The sequence below is a fragment of the Lissotriton vulgaris genome, chromosome 1_1 (genome assembly GCF_964263255.1).
Source record: "Lissotriton vulgaris chromosome 1_1, aLisVul1.2, whole genome shotgun sequence".
Lineage (NCBI taxonomy): Eukaryota > Metazoa > Chordata > Amphibia > Caudata > Salamandridae > Lissotriton > Lissotriton vulgaris.
In genome coordinates, this window is record NC_141685.1 from 1533055878 (window position 1) to 1533081563 (window position 25686).

At 44.4% G+C, this 25686-nt stretch overlaps 1 protein-coding gene across 2 annotated transcripts in view; it reads right to left on the bottom strand.

Moving 5' to 3' along the window:
- MGAT4C (MGAT4 family member C) overlaps positions 1-25686 on the bottom strand; it is a 1083724-nt gene that overhangs the window by 234274 nt on the left and 823764 nt on the right. For both annotated transcript variants that reach the window (XM_086936888.1, XM_086936894.1), the window contains one exon: positions 13530-13594. The gene's annotated coding sequence lies outside the window, so the exon portion shown is untranslated. The remainder of the gene's footprint in view (positions 1-13529; positions 13595-25686) is intronic.

Consider the following 25686-nt stretch of genomic DNA (forward strand, 5'->3'; position numbering starts at 1 on the left):
TTCATTGACCCTCCCCAATCAATTTCATCGGCCGTTATCTCAAGAAAAGCAAAGTAAGCGTTTATGGTCGCTTGGAATAATGCTTTTATAATGTGTGCTGGAAAGCAAAACTCATTACTCAAGAGCTTTGACAGAAAGCAATCCTGAAAGATACTGTGTATTGAAAAGTAAAAATATGTGTTCTCTAGAACATTAAGAGCCAGATGTACGACGGAAAATTTCATGCACAAACAGTTTTGCAACTCGTTTGCGCATGCAAAAATCCTGTGGGTCATGCACTAACACTATTTTGCAAGTCGCAAATAATTTGCGACTCGCTATTAGGAAGGGGCGTTCCGAACCTAACAGGGACCACACAAGCCATGTAAGAATGTTTTGCGACTGCAATTGCGGTTGCAAAACACTCGCAGTTTACCACCCTCTTCCAGACAGTGCAAAGCACTCGCAAAGGGGAAGGGGGACATTGCACACACATTACTCAATCATATGTGTGCCAATCAATGTATAGGAAACGTTACATAGGATAGAGTGGTAAGATTTATATGTCATTCATACTGGTAGGCAGTATAGTTTAGGGGGGCTTGGTCTGGAGAGGCACAAGCCCAGAATTTATATCATAAGACCATGGTTGGGGATTATCTTTAATAATTGAAATTGAATTCTACCCAAATAAACACTTTGTACAACATTAGGATGATATATTGAAAGCCTGGGGACAAAATCAATATGCTCTATCCTATACTTGAAGTCTGCGTTTCAGTTCTTTGATGACAGTTAATAGTTCGCAGGTTTTTATTAGTATTTTAACTTATAAACTGTAAGTAACAAAAGGAAGTCTCTGATGAAAGCAGTAACCCCATGACCTATTTACGTTATGTTCACCTAGTGATTTGATTGGTACACATTCTTTGAAGCAGGCATATTAACCCTCTGCACTACCTTATGATAAATCAAAACATCCCCCTGTCAAAATTTCCACTAGACAAAACTTCCTTATATCTCCAGGAAGAACATCAATCTCTGGAGTAGGCATGACATTTTTATTGTTGGCTGAAAATTGCTGGAGGTCGGGAACGCTTCAGCCGGTGCTTTTAAAAACAATATAAACTAGCAAACAGCCGCCCCATGCTAAGTCAGCAGCTGGTGCAGTGGCACCAGTCGCACTGCCCTAGAGCTGACCCTGCCATCTAAGTCCCCTCACCTCCTCCCGCCGGAGCTCCACAGCCTCACCCTTGCCCCATTTCACCATTGTCACTCGCCAGCGTGCAACTTCCAGCAGCATCATGGCCTTCTAAGACATTTCTATTTATCTAGGCACTAGCAAGTCGATGAATCTGGTGGTGGTTCCTCTAACTTCCATGCACCTGTCAAGACCTAGTATACAGCCGGACAATCAGCCATGGTCAGCGTGTCCTCGTAGGTGCCTGAGTTGGCACTAAGCTGCTAATTGTGTGCCCGTGCAAGGAGAGGGTAGAAGGATGCCATATCATTGTAAATATGGCACATATCTGCTCTCTCCTTTTAATGCAATGCAGTGCAGCAAGTTCCTTGCAGCGTTGTTTGAACGTTTGGTCAATCCAGGCCTAAGTGCTCAGCAACACGACATCCTTGCTACTCAGCCTCTCATTATAATGACAAACGTAATCTAGAAGGCATTCAGCAGATGGACCTGCATTCCAGTTCAGCACACATACTTCACTAACACAGCAATGTTTTTCTGAAAAGTTTTGGAATTTTGAACTTGGAAAACATAGAGAACATGGATGTCTGACCTGCAGAATTTAGAATGGGCAAATAATGCCAAACGGGGGAGAAATACTACCAAAGTCTATTGGTATTTCTCTGGACCATAGTGTCTGCCTCGATTAAAATGAGGACCTTAAAAGATGCTGAAGCTGGGGTTAATTTTTGACTGCCTTCTAAGCCTTTAGGCCCAGGTTGACCAAGTATTCAAGTCCTTCATACGACATGATTGGCCCCCCACATTATCTGAGAGTAAATTGAACATTATCTCTTAGAGGGTCATTGGCAAGTATCCTCAGCTTTATGGGCATTCAGATATACAGTTAAGCAATGCAGCTCAATTCGGGTGAGACACTACAAAATGGCAATGAAAACAAGTTAGAAAACAAATCTGGCAAGACATGTTGCAATGCAGTGGGTGCCCACATCCAGCAGGGACAGCTGTGTTGCAAGTTCTGGGAGGGCCTTTGCCACTGGGCTTCAATTAAAACCCAGGACATTCTGAGCTAGTCCTCCCAGCCACAAACCAGCACCCCTGCATTTTACCACTTTATTGGAGGATCCTGGAAGCTGCTTGGGTGAGCCTCCATGATCAGCTGGAAGAGTTTGAAATGCAGACAGATAGTAACCAAGAGGCGTGTAATGTGCCCCCGGTGTATCACTTTTAAAATGGGAAAAAATGACGTATCAGCAGGGCCAGACTGACTACCGGGCAGTTTGGAATGCTGCCGAGATGGGGGCTGATGTCACTGCGGTGGGGGTTGATTTCGTTCATGGAGACCTACGTGTGCTTCGAAATAATTAAAGTAAAACGAATTTCGTTTAGCACACGCTGGTCTCCATGAACGAAATCAGCCCCCAGCTCAGCAGCATTCCAAACTGCCTGGTAGCCAGTCCGGCCCTGGGTATTGGCGGTGCAAGGGGCTTGTAAATAAGCCCCTATGTGTATATTAGTTATTATTAGTATTTGCATTTAGGTCCATATGCGTTTTGAGAGGGGTGTCCGGTTGAGTTCACAGTGAACTTTGTTATAACCTTCCATGTTCTATTTAGAATGTTTTTTTTGTGGGATGAAATAACATGCATGCATATGTATTGCTTGTTTTCTTCGGCTTGACTACTTGCCTGATCTTGACATTATAAGAATGTTTTTAAAATGCTTAGAATGCCTAACAACAACAATGTGAAAACACACATTATTCATTAAAAATCCATAACATTTCCATGTTGACTCTTTATTTATTTATTTATTTATAAAGTTTTATATAGCGCGAACAAGATCCCGAAGGATAGCAAAGTGCTTTACAATAAGTTGGGGGAGAGGACAAAATGAAATATACACTGCAATTATGAGAGATAAAAAAAAAACCACAATGATAAACTGTAAACATTGGTACATATAGAAAGTCCAGCATTAAGCAGACGATATGGACCGTAACTGTTATTTGTGCTATGGAGCTAGGGACCAAGGGATAGCCACCTTATGAATATCATAAACCTTTATGGTAGGAATTTGCTCATTAAGAATCCCTTGGCTTCCACTTTGAAAGCCGTCGTCGAAGCGAGTCTGCGTACATCCGGAGGAAGAGAGTTCCTTATTTTAGGGGCAGCACCAGAGAAGGCTCGGTGACAAATTCTCTTTTTGCTAAGGATGCTAGGTTTTAGAAGGAGAGTAGAGGGACTTCTGGAAGCCCTCTCCCCGCAGTATAATTCACGTTTTTGTGCTAGCTAAGGGGGAGTATTGAAGTGCAGGGCTTTGTGCAACTTACTGTGATGCTGATGTCGCATACCTTTATCTTACTTTTTAAAAAATTCTTTTTATTAAGCATAAAACATATGCTTCAGACAGAAAAAAATACGGTGCACTTGATGGATGCCTTGACATATACATTTATTCAGTGAATTCCACAGTTCAGAGCTCCCTGCAGCCTGCCTTTACAGTCAACACAGTCTGGGGTACAGTTCTCTTCCGCAGTTCTTTTATTACCCTTGTGCCATCCCTCGGGCCACTGCCCAAGAACTCCTATGTTTCGACCAAGCCCCCCATATCTTTTCCCATTTGCGTGGGCAGCCTCTGCTCTGGTATATTGACTCCTCCGCTCATTGACACCAGTCAAGGTCCTTCTTCCATGATTCTATTGTTAGGGCCTCCCCTGCACCCGATACTCGGGCGATATTTCTTTTAGCCACTCCTCCTGCCAAGGTAAGCCAGATCTTGGCCCAATTTGACCAGACTGTCTCGCCCGTCACTCCCATGATATGCCATCTCGCCTCTACCGGGACATGAGTACCCACCACTGTTGCCATCACCTGGGCCAAGCCACTCCAGTACCTTTGAATCTTGGGGGGGGCAGGGCCACAGAATGTGGAAGAATGTTCCCCACTCGCCACACCCTCTTGCACATTCCTCTAAATCACAGTGATCAATGCAATACTTTACTGTCCTTAGGGTGTAGGACCTATGCAATATATGGAGCTGAATTAGCCTTAACCGTGACCTTATGGCTATTTCCCTGGAGCTCTGCAGGGCTTCAGCCCAGTCGTCATCCTCTAGCAGGCCCATGTCCAATTCCCATGCCGCCCTCAAGGGACCCATACAGTCTGGGGAGTTGTTTATTAGTTTCCTGGATGTAAGGGATATAGCTCTATCTATCATTTGGTTGAGTTTAAGTCTGTGTTCGAGTGGCATGTATTATGGTAGTGATTCCCGTTCCTTCAAGTGACAAGGAAGTGTGTGCTGCAATTGCAGGTATCTTATGTTTTCCCCTGCCCCCATCTGGAATTCCGTCTGTAGGCTCCTAAATTCAGTCATTTTCCCTCCTCTCCAGACATCTTATAGATGGTCTATGCCTATGAGACCTCATTTTTGAAGCCTTTCATGCGCCTCGCCTCACCTAGATATTGATCAGTTATGCAGCCCAATAGTATTTCCTAATATCCAGGACAGCCAGCCCCCCTCATATATCCACTGCTGTAGCGTTTTCAGTGCAATCCTGGGGCTACCACTCCCCCACAACAACGTTCGCTGCTCTGACTCATCCGCCCAAAAGAAAATGTCTGAAATCTGATATGGTGAGTTCTGTGTTGCCTATAGTAGGCGTGCAGAGCCATTATTTTAAACAGAACTGCTCTACCGATAAAGGCGACTGGTAATAGTAGCTAGTGGGCCACATCCCCCCTCAGCCTATCCAGCTGAGCATATATGTTTAGCTGCATGAACTCCTCTTCTGAATTTATGATCCAGATGCCCAAATATTTGAACTTCTCTTTATGAACTAGCTCCTTGTGCGCCGATTTCAGGGCTGGGGGCTCGCCCGCCAGGGAGCACACCAAGGATTTTTCCCAGTTTATGTGGTACGCGCCAAATGTCTGTAGTATATGGATGACTCTGTGGAATGTTTATCGTGGTCTATGGGCAGAGAGCAGAATTTCATCCGCGTAGAGGGAGATATGTACCTCCCATCCTCCTCCTACGTTGATACCTCTCACCAGCGGGTCTCCCGCACCCAGGATAACAGTGGCTCAAGTGCTAGCGTGAAGAGTATCAGTGAGAGTGGGCAGCCTTGTTGTGTGCCCCTATGCAGTTTGAAGATTCTGGACACTACCCCATCAACCCTTACACGTGCCAGCTGGGCAGAATATGGGAGCCTTATACATGCACAGAACCTCGGACCAAATCCCAGCTTGGTTTGGACGGCAAATAGGTATGGTCACTCTATACTGTTGAATGCCATCTGAGCATTGACGACAAGAGTGCCGCCGGTTTCTCCGCTTGTTTTTTAACCATATGCATTACTTCATATAGACGTCGGAGATTCAACCTGGTGCATCTGTGTGGCATAAAATCAGACTGATTCGGGTGTATGAGGGATTGTATCACCGGCCCAGTCTCTTTGCTATTGCCTTTGCCAGTATCTTGGCCTCGAAAATCAGCAGCGAGATAGGTCTATAAGAAATGCATAGATCATAGGGTTTCCTTCTTTTAGTATAACTACTATAGTTGCCAATCTCAAGTCTACCTGCAGTTGACCCTCTGCCTTTTCAGCATGGAACATATTGAGCATGTGCGGCGCAATTAACCCCGCCACACACTTGTATAGCTCTTCTGGAAACCCGTTCAGGTCTGCTGCCTTTCCGGATTGCATATTCTATTTCTTCTGTTGTCAATTCCGAGTCGTCGCCTCTCTCTCCTCTGCCCAGAGCGTTGGTAGTGCCAGATCCTTTAACAGTTCATTGCTGTCCTTTTTCCCTCTTTCGGTCTGCGATTGGTAAATCCCCTCATAATACAATGCAAACGCCTCAGCTATGTCTGCACTAGACTCCAGTTTATTGCCCTCTGGGGTCCAAATTTGAGGGACCCAATTTCGGCTCCTATCCCTTCTCTCCAATCATGCGATTAATTTATTGGCTTTGTAGCCCAGGTCTTATATACACTTTTGTGTTGCTACCGCATGCGTGCGGGCCGCATCATCTGCTCTCGGGTCTGCCGCCTCTAACCAGTGAGCCACACAACTGTACAAAAATATAGGCCAATCTGACCTAAATATATGATGTTACAACGCAAACAATTACAACGTATGTCTTTAAAACGCGGTTTTTACATCACAACTACCATTACTACGCATGACTTTACAAGGCATGTCATTACAATGCAATTTTAGAAACTACCACTACAACGCATAACATTACAGCGCATACCATTACAACGCATAATACTTTTTGGGGCAACAGTGGGGTAAGTGTTGGATAGTGGAGGGATAAACATTAATATTCCCACTCCAGTGAGTGCAACAGTGGGGTAAGTGTTAGATAGTGTAGGAGTAAAAATACTATCCCCATGTACTCTAAAACCCATACCCAACCTAAAACTAAAAAAAACATTACTTACCTTATAATGCGTTGTATTGGCATGTGTTGTAATGGTATGCATTGTAATGGCATGCGCTGTAGTGACATGCGTTGTAATGGCATGCGTTGTAATGAAATACACTGTAAAGGAAGTTGCGTTGTAACAGCTGCGTTGAAAAGATAGGGCGTTGTAATGACTGCGTTGTAATGGTTGTTTCCCATCCGACCTCCTTAAAAATGCTTTGTAGCAAGGTTGAAAAAAAGTTTTTTCTCGATAACCAATTTGTTAAACCTTTTCAGACCTACATTTCCAATTGGTTAAAATAGATTTTTGGCATACCTCAATTATTAAACTATTAGCAACCCTTTCACGTTATTTGAATAGCTGATTCTGCAGCTATATTGTGAATGTTCAATGTTGAGGATTTATAATTACCAACATTTGACTATTAAAGCCCAGGATAGTTAGATGTTTGTTAAAGTCTCCAAACTGTCAGCTTTTGGACAATGAGAAACATATTACCATTTTCCCTTAATTTATGAATATTTGCATTACTGACCCAATGAATTAACAAAGTCTCTCTTTTTCCATATTCCTTTTCAGTGAATTGGCCTGGCCAGCAATCATCGAAGCAGGACCAGCGGCAAGAAGACAGATCCTCGAGTTTGAGATGGCACAAAGACTTGACTCCATCATTGAGGAGGAGTAAGAAATCAACAGCAGAGGCGATGTAACCCCTAAGACACTAACATGATCTGTCTTCAAAAGACTCTGGGTAGAGGCTGAACAGTCACCTGGTGGGGAGGGGCAGAGGAGGTGGACACCAGCTGTCAGGGGGAGGAAGATCTTAGGTCTTCTCCAGGCCACGAGCAAGACTAACTTATGGTGTCTCAGGAGCAGGTCCCAACACCATCTTGGCCTGAACCCAGCCCCACATTAGCAGCTGAGGCCCACATTCCATGGGGGCCTACAGCTGCACCGCTTGTCCATTGATCACATCTTCCTCCTAGTGCTAACCATGAAGAATGTGGGTCGAAGGATACTTCTGTCCCCATCTCCTTACACCCCTCTTCTGCTGCCCAATTCCTTCTCCCAAAACATGTGTCAGTGGCTGCTCGAAGGAGTGTCTAATGGCAATTGCAGAGATTCAGGGAGTATTTTCTTTGGATATCTGGGACTTAATTGGGAAGGTTGGGATGTACGGAGAGAGGATCTCTGAGCAGCTATAAACTTTATGTGACATCTTGTCTCCATTAATACCAGCTCGTATGTCTCCTCTGCCTCCCTAACCCACTCCATCTCCTTTACTTCTATCTCCCAGTTCATCTGAGACTCCTGTTTCCCCTGCTGCCTCTTTGTTTCCTTCTTGCTGTAGGATGTCTGGTCCTGCCACAGCCAGTCACTTTGTGTCCACATCAGAGGAGGAATTCAACATCATGGTTAAAACGGGAAACATCGTTTACGGCGCAACTTTTACAACGCAGTGCCCTACAATGCGGTATTTACAACAAAAACCATTACAACGCATTGCGCTGGGGGGCGCTCTAGGATAGGGAATAAGTTTAATTTACTATCCAACACCTTCCCTAGTGTCCACGGGGACTGGAGTTGGACCAGCACCCCAAAGCACTATGCATTGTAAAGGTATTCGTTGTAAATACCGCGTTGTAAAGGCATGCATGGTAAAAGTATGCGTCATACATCCGGTTAAAACAGAGAGTGAGACTAGCCAGGGTCCTGAGTCAGATACACTCTCCTGTTCGGTGAAGATTTTATTATCATTTTAGGCAGGGGACTCTTGTGCTTGTACCTCTTAGGGACTATGGACCTTTTTGCTTCCTCTTTGTATATAGACTGAGTCCCTTGACACTTCCTAATATGTTTTTCTTTGCCTAACCCTCTCTAAGTTAGGATTTTCCCTCTGAATGAAGACTACTTATTTTTTTCTTTTTGGCCCCTTCCCAACAACCGTTTTTTTTTATTTCCACATTATATATACCTTTTTGTTTCAAAATTATTTATTTGTTTTTCATATAAATATATAAATATTAATATATACTTCCTGAAAAATCCAAAGGTTACAGAGACATTATAGTTTGGATGAGATTTTACTTGTACAAAACCAGTGAAATTCAGCAGTTATAGCTACCTGAGCTAACTATAACATAAGCCCTGCAATGCACTCTTTATGACCTCCCATATTACATCACTCATGACATGGTCCGGGAGATCACTGATGACATCCCTGATAACATCTCAAATCAGACCACTGATGACATTATCAAGTGAGTGTAAGGGTTTTCAAGAGTTTATGGGTGTTAAACATACATACTAACCTACTACAAAAGTTAAATTAGTATACTAGGTGCACTACTACTGAGTGGTACTACGTCTAACATAATATGTGAGTGGCTGTATTACTATATGTATCCTTGTGTGTATGGGTGTATAAGTGGCAGTATGGGTGTATAAGTGGGTGTATGAGTAGCTATGTGGGTGAGTGACATGCTGTGTGATTGGCGGTATTGGTGATTGAGTGGGTGTGAGTAACTGTACAGGTAAATATGTGGGTGTGTCAGTAGGTGTATGGGTAGGTGTGTGGCTATGTGAGTGGCTGTATGGGTGAGTGACTGTTTGAATTAGTGTCTGTATGGGTGAGTGAATGGTTATGTGAGTGGTGGTATGAGTGAGTGAGTGGCTGTGTGACTGCCTCTATGGAAGAGTGAATGGGTATATGAATACTGGTGTGGGTTAGTGATAGGTATGAGTGGTTGTGTGGGTGTGTCAGTGGGTGTACGCGAGGATCCATGGCTGGAGGATGTCATCAGTGATATCACTAACCATGTCTTGCATGATTCAATATGTGAGGTCATAACCAGTGCATTGCAGGGCCTTAAGTTATAGTTACCTCACTGCTGAATTTCAGTGGTTTGGTACTTGTGAAATCTCAGCCCAACTATAATGTAACTGTTGGTTTCTTCTGTGAATGTATCAGTTTTTTTTAATTCTATTTCCTAACTATATTGACCCTGTAACTTGAGTTTTTTTCAGTGAATTTCTATGTTTTTTTAACTAGTAGTCACGTTTGCAGAGTGGTGGAGAAAGGGGCTGGTACCTCCAACCAGCTCTCAGGAATCCTGCTGTAAAGAACTTACTGGAGGTAACATGAAGGCTTCTTGGCCCCTAAGGTCCCTTAGTAGTGAAGGGGACTTCATCCCCCAAGCAGTAATGTTACAGGAGTTGTGTTTGCAGAGTAGTGGAGAAAGGGGGCATGACCACCAAACTCCTTACAACAATCATGCTCTGTGGAACTAACTGGAGGTAACATAAGGGGTACTTGGCCACCCAGGACCCTCAGGGACCAACAAGAATTTAACCCCCACCCAGCAGTGTGCTAGGAGGGGCGTTTGTAGAGTGGTGGAGAAAAGGGGCATGGCCCCCGATAACCTTTCAGCAATTCCGCTGTATCGAACTTACTGGAAGTACCAGGAGGGGTAGTTGGCTCCCAAGAACCCTCTGGAGCCAAGGGCACTTCATCCCTCAACAAGCAGTGCACATGGAGGCATGTTTGCAGAGTGATGGAGAAAGGGGGTGTGGCCTCCAAAGTCCTATCAGCAATCAGGCTGCATGGGAATTACTGGAGGGAACAGGAAGGCTTGTTGGGCCCAAAGACCCTCTGGAGCCAAGGGGACTTCATCCCCTAACTAGCAGTGCACCAGGAGGTGTGTTTGCAGAGTGGTAGAGAAAAGGGACATGGCCTCCAAAGTCCTCTGCGCAATCAGGCTGTGTAGGATGTACTGGAGGTAACAGGAGGGCTTGTTGGCCTCCTAGGACCCTCAAATCCAAGGGGACTTCATCCCCCAACTAGCAGTGCGCTAGGAGACACATTTGCAGAGTGGTGGAGAAAGAGGGTAGGGCCTCTGATGACCTCTCAGCAGTCTGTGTGGGACTTACTGGTGGCACCAAGAGTGGTTCATGGCCCCCAACCACCCTCAGCATCCAAGGGCACTTCATTTTACAACAATGAGTTCACCAGGTGGGGTGTTTGCCGCGTGGTGGAGAAAGTGGGCGAGGCCTCCGATGAGCTCTCAGCGATCCCGCTGTATGGGACTTACTGGTGGTAACAGGAGGTGTTGTTGGCTACCAATGACCCTCAGCTGCTAAGGGGCATTCATCCCAAACAAGTAGTGCACCAGGAGGAGCATTTGAATTGTGGTGGAGAAAGGGCGCGGGTCTCAAGTGAGCTCTTAGAAATCCTGCTGTGTGGGACCAACTGGTGCTAAGAGAAGGAGTTCTTAGCTCCAATGACCCTTATCAGCAAAGGGGACCTCATTCCCAAATGAGTAGTGTGCCAAGAGGGGTGTTTGCTGAGTGATTAAGAAAGGGGGAGGGGACTCCAATGAGCCCTCAGCAATCCCATTTTTGTGGGTCTTATTCCTGTTAACAGGAGGGGTACTTGGCCCACAAGAACCTCAGCATTCAAGAAGATCTGAAGCTCCAATGAGTAGCACACCAGTATGTGCATTTGCAGAGTGGTTAAGAAAGAGGGTGGGCCTCTGACAAGCTCCCAGCAATCCCGCTATTTGGGACATGCTGTTGGTAACAATAGGGGTTCTTAGCCCGAAGCCACCCTTTGCAAGCCTCGGGTAGGAGGGTAATGCAGCCCCTCTCCTCTTGAATAAAAACACAGCCCTGAGGGCTATAACTCAGGGTCACTGCTGAAGGGGCATCTTGTCCTTTACTGTCTACCAAATATTTTGCGCTGTTTACAGCACAAAGCCCTCTCTGTCACTTACTGTCCAAGTTCAGATTTGTGGGGCGTTATGGTTTTATAATCATTTTGCTTTGACACATCCGACTTGAGAAACATCACTACCATTAGTAATATACTATGGTCTTTGAGCACTTCACAGTAGTACGTCTGAGCCAAAGAAATGTTAGTTGAGTTTTCTCTCCCTTTTATCTTCCAACTATAATGCAATCTAGTTATACAAAATGAAGCCCTTTTGAAATATCACTCTGACATTTATTATTTCCATGATGTGTAGATCTTTCTGCCACCTTTAAAGAATTTGAGTAGTGTGTAATGTGAGTGTTTCATGTAACACAGATTGTGTTGTCTTTGGTTGTCATACACTTTGCTCTGGGGATCTTATATGGTGTCTGGTACAGTGTCAAATCTTCTTCAAAGTAATAATGTTTCCATCATTACTGTAGATCAATGCAAATAAAACTTGCAGGTGGCCAAAAAGCAAGTAGTGCTGCGGTGCGAGGATTTTTGGCCACTATTAAAATTATGCATATCCATTTAGGAACTCACTTTCCCCAAGCAACACATCTATTATTGCAGTATTTTGTGCAATCCGGCACTATCTTCTGTTCATCTAACATGGCAATCTAAGGAAACTGTCTACAATGTGGTTATGCAACGGTACTATGATTTATAAATGAGGCCCATTCATATAATTGCATTTACATAACATAAACATAATTATTGAGGCACCATCTCATGTTCTTTGATACTCTGACAACACATAGGAAGACAGGCGCTAAAAAGACCCCTATAACAAAGAGATGCATACTGAAGTATAATACCAAAATATTCTATTTTGCATTTGTTAAAGAATTATCCTTCATACAACTCCCATAAAAAACAATCTACTTTATAAGATCATGTTGTGCACCACCATGCCTCATAAATGCCATTTCATACGTTTACAATCTTTAAAATAAAGTGTATTTTCTTTCTTCTAAAGCGTTCTGTCTGTTCAGCTTTCTAGTTTGCAATGCTATTGTCATATATTCCTCTTTAACCAGGTTTTCACAGCACACTCTTATCGTTGATTGTTCCCAGAGCGTTTTGGCTACTCATTAATTATGTATAGCCTTCATTAGGACAAAATATTTTCCCAACAATTGTATTTTCTTATCACAATCTTCTAATGTCTATCACACTACTTTACTGGAATGTCCAAACAAGATTACTAGTCTCCTGAACACATGGCTTCTCTTTTTATGTATTGTATTACCGATTCAGACATCAGTTCCTGTTCTTTATGACTTTCACATAAGACAAACTCATGCTTTTTGCATAGAGTCAATTGCAGTCATCGGCACCTTTATGAGGTTGATTCTACTTCCTTGAACATTTTAAGGCACACTTTGAATAACGTGATGTTTCTCTCCACTCATTCCCACTGCTTAAGGGCCTTCATTTCGAAGAGCAGCATTCTCTTCAGAACACTTACTGTACTCAAGGGACCAGTTGAGTAACAAAATAAATATAGAATGTGAATATTTTGGATGACGATCTCTATGTGCATCTTTTTGCTAAAAGGGTCATTTTGGCTTTTGACTATTGATCCATCCCCTGACCCACGTTTTGAATTCAGGATGCTTTCTATACATCTATATAATACCATAGGAAATACCCTCATGTGAGAAATAAGCCTGTCATGGTCACCCAGTTTACAGAGTCAGGTCTTTCACAGAACATCCCAGAGGTTGGACTTTTTTGAGTACGTGCGTGGAGACGCAAAAAGATGGCAGGGGCAAAGCTTTGAAGGTAGAGGGAGTCACAAGTGTTAAAATGTAATAGAACCGGAACCAATACACATAATTTAAGACTGTTGGTAAAAAGGAAAAAAGGTAGTCAACTAATCGCTTATCAGTAGATTTTGAAACCACATTGTAATCTATCTGAAACAATCCAGAAGGTTCTGGCACAAGCCAGAAAAATAGACATTGACAGCACATGGAAATCCATCTGAAACAAGCCAGAATGTCCTGGAACAAGCCAGAAGTTTTAAAAACATCCATGTGATGGTGGAAGCCATCTTTGATTTACAAATTCAATTTTCTTGGACCACACACTCTGCTAGTAAATCGGAATTCAATTGAAGATATCACCTGTGTTTTTCCCACCAATCCAGCTTACCTGCGCACCCAGGAAATCTTCTTCCTCTGTGAAACTTGCACTTCCTGGAGAGAATTTGCGACGATCTGCAATAGATAAAGGAGATAAAAGTAAAGCAAATTACATTCAATGTTTACCTTCTTCATACTCCCCTGCAAATCCGAAATTTGAGAGAAAAGAATCATGATGGAGCATCAGTAAAAGAACTTGGTGGACAAAAATGCAAGATACTTGATTTTTTGCGAGGTACTATTGACAGGTATATTGAGTCTAGGTTGAAAGAGACAATGTAAATAATTGAAACTGTACATCAAAATCTGTAACTTTTGGTTTAAAAAAACAACTATAGATGTGTTCTTGTTGTTGTTCAGGCACACCAACACTGAGAGGCAGATGAGAGATGAGCCTGGAGGGTCATACAAGGAAGCTGTCATAGAGTCCGTGGTTGGCTATTTTCTCATTTTATTCCATTCCCTTTGGTGTTTCTTTACAATGAGTGTTGTGCACAACTCACTTGGTTAAGCATCAGGGGTTTGGAAGGACAAGCATTGTACATCCCTCCTGCTGGGCTGGTTCTCAGGTTAGTCACTCTCTGTTCATAATTGTGTTATCTGACAAAATCCCCATAACATTACAAATAGTGAACTATTCACCTATACACCCCGATGAAGTAAAGAGAAAGTCCAACAAAAGCATGAAACTAATAACTAATTTTAAAATGACGCAAAAGCAGAAAATGCAGGCTTTGCAGTTATAATGGAACATTGTGGGGACCAAACTGAAACTTCTGATGATCCCTAGGTGACCTCTAAGTGACACCCCTTCATCAAATGACATGCCAAAAGAATGTCTAGCCCATGGGGCCACACATGAGAACCTTCGTAACTTTTAAATGATGTCCATGCGGATGCTTTCCCTGGCATGTTTATCTTTGATTGAACATGTATAGTGGGTCAGCGGTTCACCCTGTGCCTCAATATGGAAAGTAGTAAGATGGACAAGTTGCTATGGCCTCCTTCGGCAGGTTCGATTCCTGACAAAGTCGAACAGGCTCTTTGATAAGATCAGTGCCTATTTCAATTGATTAATATTCGTTGTTAGCAAATATTTCTTTGCAAATGAACATACATCAATTTAATCTGCACATCTGAAAAAGGAAAAAAAATGTACAATTACTGCGTATAATGCTATGAGTGGCGCTAAGAAACAAGACTGCTTCTCAAGTAGCACTCAAGACAGACTTCTGGATAAAATTAGCCCAATATCATCCTTGAAATGAGTTCTCCCCTCTAAACAGTATGTTGAAATGGAAAGCACGTAACACAATTATTCTGCTATTGTACGCCATCTCAACATTTAACCTGCAATAATTATGTACTTAAGCTAGCATGTATAGAGCTCCATCATAATTATGTACTCAGTGGTTATAGAAAGCGGTTCACTTTCTAGTCATTATTATACACAATGTACCACTTGAGGGCTAGAGTATTGTGGAGTATTTCAACATATTAATGTATCAAATTGTCAGCTTGCAGAAAGAATATGTTTCTCAGTAAGGAAAATAACAACAACAACAACAACATAGCAATAGTAAATTTGCATCGTTAGATAAACATTACAGAAGTGAATGAAAAAAATGATTTGTATAGCATCACATTTTGTGCTAATGAAGGCATATACTCAATTGTTTGCGGAGTCCTTTCCGTGCAACCATCTCACATGAACCTGGCAAGTATGTCTAAGGAAAAGCATTGCAAAAGGAATACACAGGCAAAAAATACCCTAGACACTGGGGGCCGGATTTACCAGTATCTCATGCAGCGCAGTGCAGTAGCTGCAAATGCTGCACTGCATGAGAAGGAAAGAGCAGGAGAGCTTCATATTTACAGATATATGACACTCTCCTCCCCTTTCCCTAGCACCAGCGCGAAAATCAGCAGTTGTGCACCACGGAGACACCTTTGCACCTTACTGCAAGGGTATCTCTGTGAGTCTACCATAGGTTTTGTACTGGAAGGATATCCTTCCAGTAAAAATAAAATGCTTATACAAACGTTTAAAAGAAATCCACTTTGTATGTGTATACAGTGCAGCATACATGTGAAGTTGGAAAATAAAGGAGAAAAAAAGCATTTCTACTTCATAGCGCCTTTTTCAAGTGTGCACCGTTTTTTAAACATTTTCAAATCTGGTTATTGAATATAATGAAAACATAGGAAATCAAACAAGTGTGCTGTTTTCAAACACTCAACCCTGGCTACTTTTTTTAAGTAAATTGGGTTTAGAGTCAGAAACCTCAGATGAATGCATGGGAATGCCCCATCCATGGTATGCCCACCTCTTTGCTTTACTTTCGCGGTATTTCCAGCGCTAAACAAGTTTGGCGCTGGAAAGTAAATCAGAAAAGAAGATTTTGCACTGATTTGCTTCTCTTTTATGGTGCAAACATGGCGTAAATTCTTAGTAAATCTGACCCAACGTGAGAAAAAGTGATACTAATAAAAGGCTATGCCGGATTTTACAGATTCTGAGCAGCAACTAAAGTAGTGAATTCTGGGTAAATGTTAGCTGGGCATTTCTATTGGAGGGGTATGCTGCGAAGTTTCTACGTGTGATCCTTGAGGGTCCTTAGGACTTTTAGTCAGCTGTAAGTTGTTTTGGGTTATTCCTCTGTTGTGTTTGTCAGGGTTGCTGAGTGGAGGCAGAGTCGACTCTTTAGCACCAGTCAGTAGGGTGTTGACACCATTAGTGTTCGATAAAGCAAGTCAACCCTTGCTTTGATCCTTTGTCACTGTAAGTTGCAGATCTTTGGGCCAGATGAATGCACATTCCGTTTTGCAGGTTGCAAATTGCTATTTTTTTTTTACTCGTAATTTGCGACTCGCAAAACGGAATGTACTAATGTGCCCAGATACATTTAGCGATTCCCAATGGGAGTGCAAAAGACCTGCCTTATCAATATTCATGGGGCAGGTCGCAATTTGCGACCCATTAGGAATGGGTTACTATCACAGGGATGGTAGCCTGCCTGGGACAGCAGACAATATGTGTTTTTTTCGTTTTCCTTAAAGTTATTTCTTTTGCAGCCTTGAAGAAATTTAACACCAGCCCTCTTGGTTTGCTGATTATTTCATATACTGACCAAAGGACTCCCTTTTTACTCTCCTTTGTTTAGAGTTACTTGGTTGGGGCTCAAACTCATTTTCTTGTATGAACAAGCACAGTCATAGTTTATTTTGGGAGCCTTGAGTGGCAGGGGCTCCCATTTTAAATGGTGATCTACAGTTTCTCTACGGATGCAATCCAAGAGTAATGTTTGTTGGCGTGACTCGTGGAGTCAAAAACAAAGTGAGTATTACTCCCTCTACACAATAGTACATAAGTGTGTTCATTATAACAGGTCCCTTACCTGAGATATAGCTCTGGGACATATCGCCATGGACCATTGCCTGCCGATCTTTTTGCAGGTCATGACAATGCATTGTGACCCTCATGGAACACTATATCTCTACGTGGAGACTCCTTCTCATCTCATTGTTATGCAATGAGGCATATATGGCTGCTTTGCACAAATTAACAGGGTCATACTGCCAAGCTCTCAGACTTTTGCTGTCTCTCGACTAATGGCAAGGTCCACCACAGCCCTAGTCCTTCGATTTGTAGTGTTAAATCAACAGTGACTCAGGCCCTCATTATGAATGCCCCCACTAATAGCACATTTTCTTACAGTGCCCGTCTGGGAGGAGCTGCTGCCTCAGCCTGGAGGCCGCAACTCCAAAAGATGAGCACCCACCAACATGGATCTAGAGCCCTCACCTGCTGAAGACCAACGTCCTCCTGCATCAGGCCCATACACCACCCTTGCCCAAATCAAACTCTCATCTGCATTTGCCCAGACACATGGACTGCCAACAAACCAGCCAAGCATGTGAAACTGCCATGCACAGCCCCTTCTCCAACTCTGAAGCCCAGGGATGTGAAGTCGCTGACCACAATGGCCTCTGTCTCTAGTTTACAATGCGCTTTAAGCAGGTAATTGATAGTGATCTTCACCTACGCATAATCTTCCCTATAGTATGTATCGATGGTGAGTGAACTTCTATCAGAAAGAAAAGGAGGCAGGCAGGGGAGTCATGCAGCATGTAGGTTATCAACATTTCACTAGGCCTTGGAGAGAAATTGCCACCATTTATCATGCACCTGAACTACCTTTGCCCTGTGGGGTATTTTGTTTTCCTGTATGACTGAAATGCTTTAACTGAAAGATAAGCACTGGGATGGGGAAAGTAGATTATTGTGTCTTTTGTTTGACTGTTGCGTTCTGAGCGCTTGCTTCCAACTCTACTTTCATGAAAAGCCTTTGGCTGGTCGTCAGAGCTACACTGACAGTCAATTGTGTACAATGTGCATTTATCCAGTTTGAAGAGCTGCCCCAAAGTGCGACCTCAGGGCAACAGTAGCAAACTAGCCCACACCACAGTTGAGTATCCCCTGCCTGCCCTGAGCTCCCCTGAATGTTAGTCTGATGCTGATGGTCACAATTAAGCAGGACTCCATCAATGGCACCCGCACATTTGTTCTGAATCCGTATTTGCATACTGCCCTTAAGCAAGAAGCACATCTGAGTGTGAGGAGCGCCAGGGCAACAGAAAGCCACCAAAAGTCCATTCAGGAGTCCAGGGGCTGGGCAGGGCCCAGGGATTCCCCTGGGCCCAAGCAGCAGCACGCCCCTGGCAAGATTCAAGTCCCAAAAACAAGAACAAATTGGAAGGGGACACAGCCCCTTCTTATACAGAGAAAAGTCTTTGAAGTCTTTGTGCAGGCAGTGTGAGAACCAGCTAGAACTGGTTTTAGGGACCTCTCTTCAGTGTCAGGGACAGAGGTGACAGTCGCCCAGCGGGAGGTGGAGCCAGCATTGTGGTCAGGCAGGCACAGCCCTAGTCACTCCCGGGTGCCATCTCCTCCCACTTCCCTGGCAGCAGATGCAGCCTTTCATCCATGGGCTGACTCAGACAACCTCCCGGGGCTCCCCAGCCCCTGTCACCCTCAAACCAGACAGTCAATCCACAAGCAGGCCCAGGCACTCCTGGACCAGGCTAACCAGCCAATCACACGCCAGACACAACTTACACAAATATGCCAACTTCTAAAAGTGGCACTTCTACACTAGACACAGTCATGCTGCATATATCATTATGCAGCATTCAATCTCACGAGTTCGTACATATCAAACTCGACCCTGCACTCCCCACACATCAGGAACTACCATGGGCACTGTACCACAGTGAAAAGTGCGCAGAGGCCTAAAATCACCAACACCAGGTTCCAGAAACAGGCTAGGAAAAAGCAAAAAGTCTCGGGGTGAACCTGCCAAAAGGGCCGGGTCCAACACTGATGGTCACAATTAACCCCTTCGATGCTGATGACGGCTGGGAGCCGTCATGGCACACAGTGCTCGTGTGCTGATGACGGCTCCCAGCCGTAATGACCACGTCCACGATCGAATGTGCCGCACAGGAGCGGAATTCCGGCCGCGGGCAAGGGGTTAAGCAGGACTCCATCAATGGCACCCGCACATTTGTTCTGAATCCGTATTTGCATGCTGCCCTTAAGCAAGAAGCACATCTGAGTGTGAGTGTGAGTGCGGCTGTGATACATTAGTGCAGCTAGCACGAGGTGCACTATGGGATACCGTGAGGGGATTGCTCATTGAGACCAATCAGTATATTGAACATAACGCTTGGATATGATTGAGCCTGCTCTGTGTTGAATGAGATAATAGGGTCTGCCCAGATGAAACTTCTGATGATCTCTCGTGAGAAGATGTATTGACTATATCTAGTTCTTCCTTATTAGAGGGTTATTTTTGACCATCATATCCTTTCCCACCTCCTCATTCTCCTCCTCCTGATTTATCTATTCCCACATTCGACACAGCTTTTCTTTCCACCACAAAGGACCAAACTATATTTTGCAATGCGTGCATTGTGAGGATATTTATGTGGTTGGCCCCGTGTTTGTACAGTGTGTGCGATGTACAAAGTTTTGATTATTTATATTTGTTTTTGCGTTTTCAGTTTTTTTGTCACTGCTTTGTCCTAACGCATTATTGTTTTGATGCGCTCGTATTCCTTGAGGGCCACAGATGCCAGCAGCGCAGCCTAATGCTAGAAGGGCACGGCCTGGCAGAGGTCACCGGAATCTCTTTTGGTGTACCGCTTTATCGCCTCGCACACTTCCTGACCTTAGCAACCATCGCTTTGGACATGGACTCCCTATTCCGCGCCTGCGCATGTGCTACGGTGCAGGCAAATTAATGATCTCATCAAAATCTGCTGCGGCGCAGCCTGTCCGATCCAACTTTGATCGCTTTTTCTACAGAAGAAAATGTGTTTTTAATAATCGTAGGTGGCACAGCCGAAGGTCTGAGGCAGGGTAAGGTCAATACTAATGATGCTAATTGGGAACTATTCCGAAAACAAACTGTACAATATTATACTCAGTGAATACCACTTAGGCCAGCCAAAATCTAGGTCGAATGATCCAAAAACGATTTTAAATAATTCATCAACCCCTAATCAAGCTGCTGTAAATAATGCCTACCTTCTTTGTCTCCATCCAGTAGCCGAACATCCATCTCACAGTCAGTAAATCTTGGCAATACGTTTTGGACAAAAATGAACTGTCAGCTGTGTCTGTCTGAGTTCTACAACTTTGATGTATTATACAGTGGTGCTGTGCATTTAAGATTACAGCTCATAGATATAAACAGTTATAAAGAGCGAAAGACGGGTGGGGTTACTTTGCAGGCCTGGAATTGTAAGAGGAACCCTAATTCAGGCCAAAATGTAAGGACAAAATGCAGTTTTTGTTGCCACATCTGAGGGAATCGCACAATACTAAAATAGACGACGACCAGAAGTAAAGTCAAATTAGGTCTTTGTTCTTCCTTTTTTATTACACATATGATCATCAAGCAACCATTCACATAAACTGGCAATATTTAAATATGAAAAACTAGAAACATATACACACCAAACAAAATTTGACAGCCACTGACAGTTTGCACAATTCTACCCCTGCACCATAGACGATAGTGCGAGAAGCAATGCTCTTTTGTTTGATTGTAGACTTGATGGTATGTGTGGTATCCTCCACCGTAGGGGGGAACACGTCATATCATCATGCCCCTGCTTCTATCATCGCTGTGGAACGCACCGTTGTGACATAATTTCGAATGTCACAGCGGACAGCGTTCTAAGGCGAGCGCCCGTAGAACGAAACGGCTGGCATGCTTAGAGCCAGTCAGCTTTGGCTGGGGTTATGTTTACTGCTACTTCATTGTTAAGCGAATAAACACGTTTGCGTTAAAACTTTACTTGTGTCCACCTCCATTACTTCAATGTGACACTGGCGACGAGGACAACAGGAAATTGGAAGCAGCTTCAACCCCAACACGCAAGACATCTGCAGCGGCTCGGGATATGGAAGTATGAAGCAGGAGTGTCGTCTAGCCTTCGGAAACACAAAGAGATAGTGCTGCGAGTTTTGGTGACATTCAGAATACCCAGTAAGCGTGGGGAAGCCGTAATACTCCCAGTAATTGTACTGCGATAGTCGGAAGGAATAACGTGACGGATGTATGATTTACTAAAGGCAAGTGTCATCACCCGATCCCGACCTGCGTTCCCTGGTGTGAGTGCCCACTGATTCCTTTTGAACGAGAGTCGCGGCTTGGTGGTTTGTTTTGCAGAGTTTCAGTGTGTTAGACTCACTAGGAATTACACAAGTGTGGAAGAAATTGTCATCGAATTGCAAATCAGACATTTGGGCAACCTGCGGATGAGGGACTAATAGAGTCGCAACGAGTGGTCACGAAAATATGTGGTGGTGTGGCCAGCGCGGGGACTAACTGTGTTCACTGCCTAATCTGCTTGAAGGCTGTCCGTGACAAGTGAGAGCGTTTGTAAGAACTTCACTGGAACTGGTCAAGAGGAAGTATGACGGGGGTAATTTAGTAAAAAAGACTCTCCTGAAACAACATATTTAGAGGAACAGCGCCACCTTGTGGAACCAAGGATTACTGACTTTTTGGTCTTGTCATCGCTTGCCTGTTGGCTAGTGAACATTGAAACTGAACTTCACTGAGTGACCTAGCTTCATTGTGTAGACACTAAAGAGTTTTTTCCCCTTTCTTCCTCCAACTATACCCTTCATAGTGTGTATTGTGCGGATACTGTATTAGTGCTAAACGCCACTTTTAATAGGGTAAAAGAAAAAATGCAAAATGTGACGCCCCCTCCTTTCTTTTTGCCAAGCCCAGGAGAACCTGCTATTAAGTGTAACAAGTGGAAGAAGGTCTTCCAGAACTATGTAGTTGTTCGTGGACCCAATCTAGGGCTGGAAAGGAAAGTAGCATTGTTGTCGTACTATATGGGGGCGGAAGGGGAGGAAGTGTTGGAACATCTCCCAGATTTGAGTACGCAAGTAGCAAGGGGATTGAATGAGTTTGAAATTAGTCTAAAAAAACTAGATCTGCATTACCTTCCTAAAACTAGCACTATTATGGAACGGTACAATTTTGGTGAAAGAGGGCAAAAGGAGGGGGAATCAATAGAAGATTTTGTCTCAGATCTACGCAAACTGGCTGCCACGTGCAAGTTCGGGGGTGCATGTGAGGAAAGGATCAGAGACCAGTTTGTGTTGGCATGCAGGACTGAACCAGTGCGTGAGGAGTTGTGGCTTTAAGACGACCCACCACTAAGGGAGGTGCTTATAGTAGCCAAGCAAGTGGAACACATGATGCAGTGCGTAAGTGAATCAAGCTAGACAGTGAAAGCAAGGTTAATGAAAGTAAGGTTAAAGTGAATGAAGTGGTGGCAGATGGCGACAGTGTGTTGGCAGTTAAGGAGCAGAAGATTGAGCAGAAGGAACAAAAGGAGAACAAAGGGGGATGGATCTTCAAGGGTAGCTGCTATAGGTACGGCAAGCAAGGGCACATGGCTAGTGACAAAGATTGTCCTGCGTTGAATTACACGTGTAGCAAGTGTGGCAGGAAGGGTCATTTCAGACGGTACTGCAGGAGTGGTCAGGTATACAAGAAACAAGGAAAGGACAACACTGCACGAGTGTGTGCAATGAAATCGTCCTGCATGTACAGAGTGGGCAGGTTAGCAGTCCCAAAGACACGATAATGATTGAAGAGACAGGGTTGGAGGCTATGTTTGACTCTTGTTCCAAGATAACGCTCATTAATGCCAAAGAATTTGAAAAGGTGGCTAAAGGAAAACTCAAATTGTGCAAAATGGATGTAAGGCCGGGGGGCTATGGTGGTAAACCTATCAGCATGAAAGGTTGTTTCTGGGGAACTGTATGGACAAGGACAGGTTGACGGCCTCTAAAATGTATGCATCCTTGAGGGGGACAACATACTGGGGTGGCAGGCCCAAAAAGAACTAGGCGTATATCTCAACCCCAACAAAACCCCACAGATTGTGGTGCAAGAGGTAGGCGAGGCTCAGGGAAGCATAGTAGAAGAGTTTAAGGAAGTATTCTGTGGGGAACTAGGGTGCCTCAAAAACTACTTCCACAAAATAAAATTGAAGGAACATGCTGTGCCAGTAGTAGCAAAAGTAAGAAACCTCCCTATAGCAATTCAGGAGGCGGTCAGAGCAAAACTAGAGAAATTGTGCAACCTAGGGGTCATAGAACCTATGGAGGCAACAGAGTGGCTGGCGCCAATCGTCGCAGCAAGGAAGAAAGATGGCTCAGTTCGTTTATGCATCGACCTCAGGGCATTGAACAAAGAGGTTGTGGTCGACAAGTTCCCGTTGCCCAACATCGCACAAATGATGAGCATGTTGGAAGGAGCGAAAGTATTCTCGACACTGGATTTGACCTCGGTTTACTTCCAAATCAAGCTTCACGAAGATTTGCAGGAACTCACGGCGTTTGTCACACCCATGGGTGCTTACAAGTTCAAGAGAATGCCGTTCGGTCTAGTCTCGGCCGCAGCGGTGTTCCAAAGGATTATGGGGAGCATCCTTAGAGGCATTTCTGACGTCCTGTGCTATCAAGACGACCTGCTGGTCTTTGGTGTGGACAACGGACAACATGATGCAAGATTGAGACAGGTGCTGGAGAGATTCAAAGACCAGGGCCTCACCGTGAAGAGAGAAAAGTGCAGGATTGGCTGTAAAGAGTTAGACTTCCTGGGACACAAGGTAACACCGGGAGGAATTCGCCCAAAGGCTGAACTCCAGAATACCATAACCAGTTTTGGTTCCACCAAAGAACAAAGAGGAAATAAAATTGTTTATGGGAATGCTGGAGTTTTACAGCAAGTTTGTGCAGAACTTCGCCGGCAGGACTTATGCCATATGCCAATTGCTCAAAAAGGATGTAGTGTTCAGTTGGGATGTAGTGTGTCAGAAGGAATTCGAAGAAGTAAGGAAAGCAATAGCGGAGGCGCCAAGCCTCAAAGCATTCATACCGAACAGGAAGACGGTGGTGACAACAGATGCGAGTTCAAAAGGACTCGGGCAGTTCTCACACAAGTGGGAGAGAGGGGTGAGAAAACCATAGCCTTCGCATCAAGATCCCTTCGGAAGTCCGAGGTCAACTACTCTGTGATAGAGAAGGAAGCTTTGGCGGTACACTGGGCTATGAACAAGTTCCGGGACTTCATCTGGGGAACAAACTTCAACCTGAGAACTGACCACAAGCCTTTGGTGGAAGTATTCAACAAAAAAGGGCTCAACGCGATCTCAAGCAGGATTAGGTGATGGGGTTGTAAACCTTCAGGAGTACACCTTCAACGTTGAATATGTGCCTGGGACAAGGAATCTCGTGGCAGACTGCCTCTCACGCCTTGTGGGAGAAGCAAGGGAAGCAGAGGCAGGCGAAGAGAACGAGGAAGATAAAGACGAGACACAAGCTGAGAGGGTTTGTGCAATCACCCAAGTGGCCGTTGGTGAAGAAAGTTGGAAAGAAGCCCTTAGAGCAGATGACCAATTGAGGGAGGTGTACGCAAGGGTAAAAGTGGATTGGAAACACAAAGACAAACAAGATGAGACTCTACGCCCGTACTGGATGATCAGGAACAAATTGTCCATCACTGACAAATGTCTGTTCCGTGCCACAAGATTGATCCCGCCTAAGGCCCTGAGGAAATATCTAGTGGATTTGGCCCATGAAGGACACCTAGGTATCACCAAGATGAAACAGAGGATGCGAGGAGACTACTGGTGGCCTAGCATGGATAATGAGATAGAGAGAAAAGTAAGAGACTGCATACCATGCACTACTAGCGACAAGGTGTTGAAGCAACACACGCCTCCCATGCAATGTAGACCACCCCCGTTGGGGCCCTGGGAAGAAGTGGCACTGGACATTGTAGGCCCGCTGACGGGTGAAATCCGCACCCCGTACATTCTAGTGCTCGTGGATCTTTATTCTAGATGGCCAGAGATCAAGATTGTATCTGAGATCACCACCAAAGTCGTCATTGAGTGCCTACACAAACTATTCCTTGGGGAAGACCTACCTAGTAGTCTGTTGACAGACAATGGGGTGCAACACTGCTCAAAAGAAATGAAAGACTTTCTCGAGTATAATGGGGTTGATTACAAACGCTGCGCATTGTACCACCCTGAGACCAACGGTATGGTCGAGCGGTTCAACAGGACTCTCAAGGAAAGCATCCAGCAAGAGCAAATGGGCTAAATTGGAAGGAAGAAATAGGGAAACGCCTAGAAGCCTACCGTCTGACCCCTCACCAGACTACAGGAGTCACTCCATTAGAACTAGTCCGGGCAAGAAAACCTAACACGAAGCTGTCACCGGGGTGGATGGGGTGGCACAAAGGGTGGACCGGACACTCTAGAGAGTCGCAAAGGTTGAACAGAGAGCACAAAGCCATGGCAGATAGGAAAGACAGGTTTGACAAACTACACTCCGTACAAGAGGCAGGGTTCCAAGTAGGAGACATAGTAAAAATCAGAGCACCAACAGGCAGAGCGAGTTGGTCTGAATTTACCAAACCCACAAAAATTGTCAAACTGTTTAAGAACGCTGTAAAAACTCAGGAAGGGAAGATCTGGAACCTGGGTAGAGTTGTAAGATTTCACTCCCCTTCAGAGAAAAAAGACGATGGGGCTAGGGGAGTAGACAATCCCCA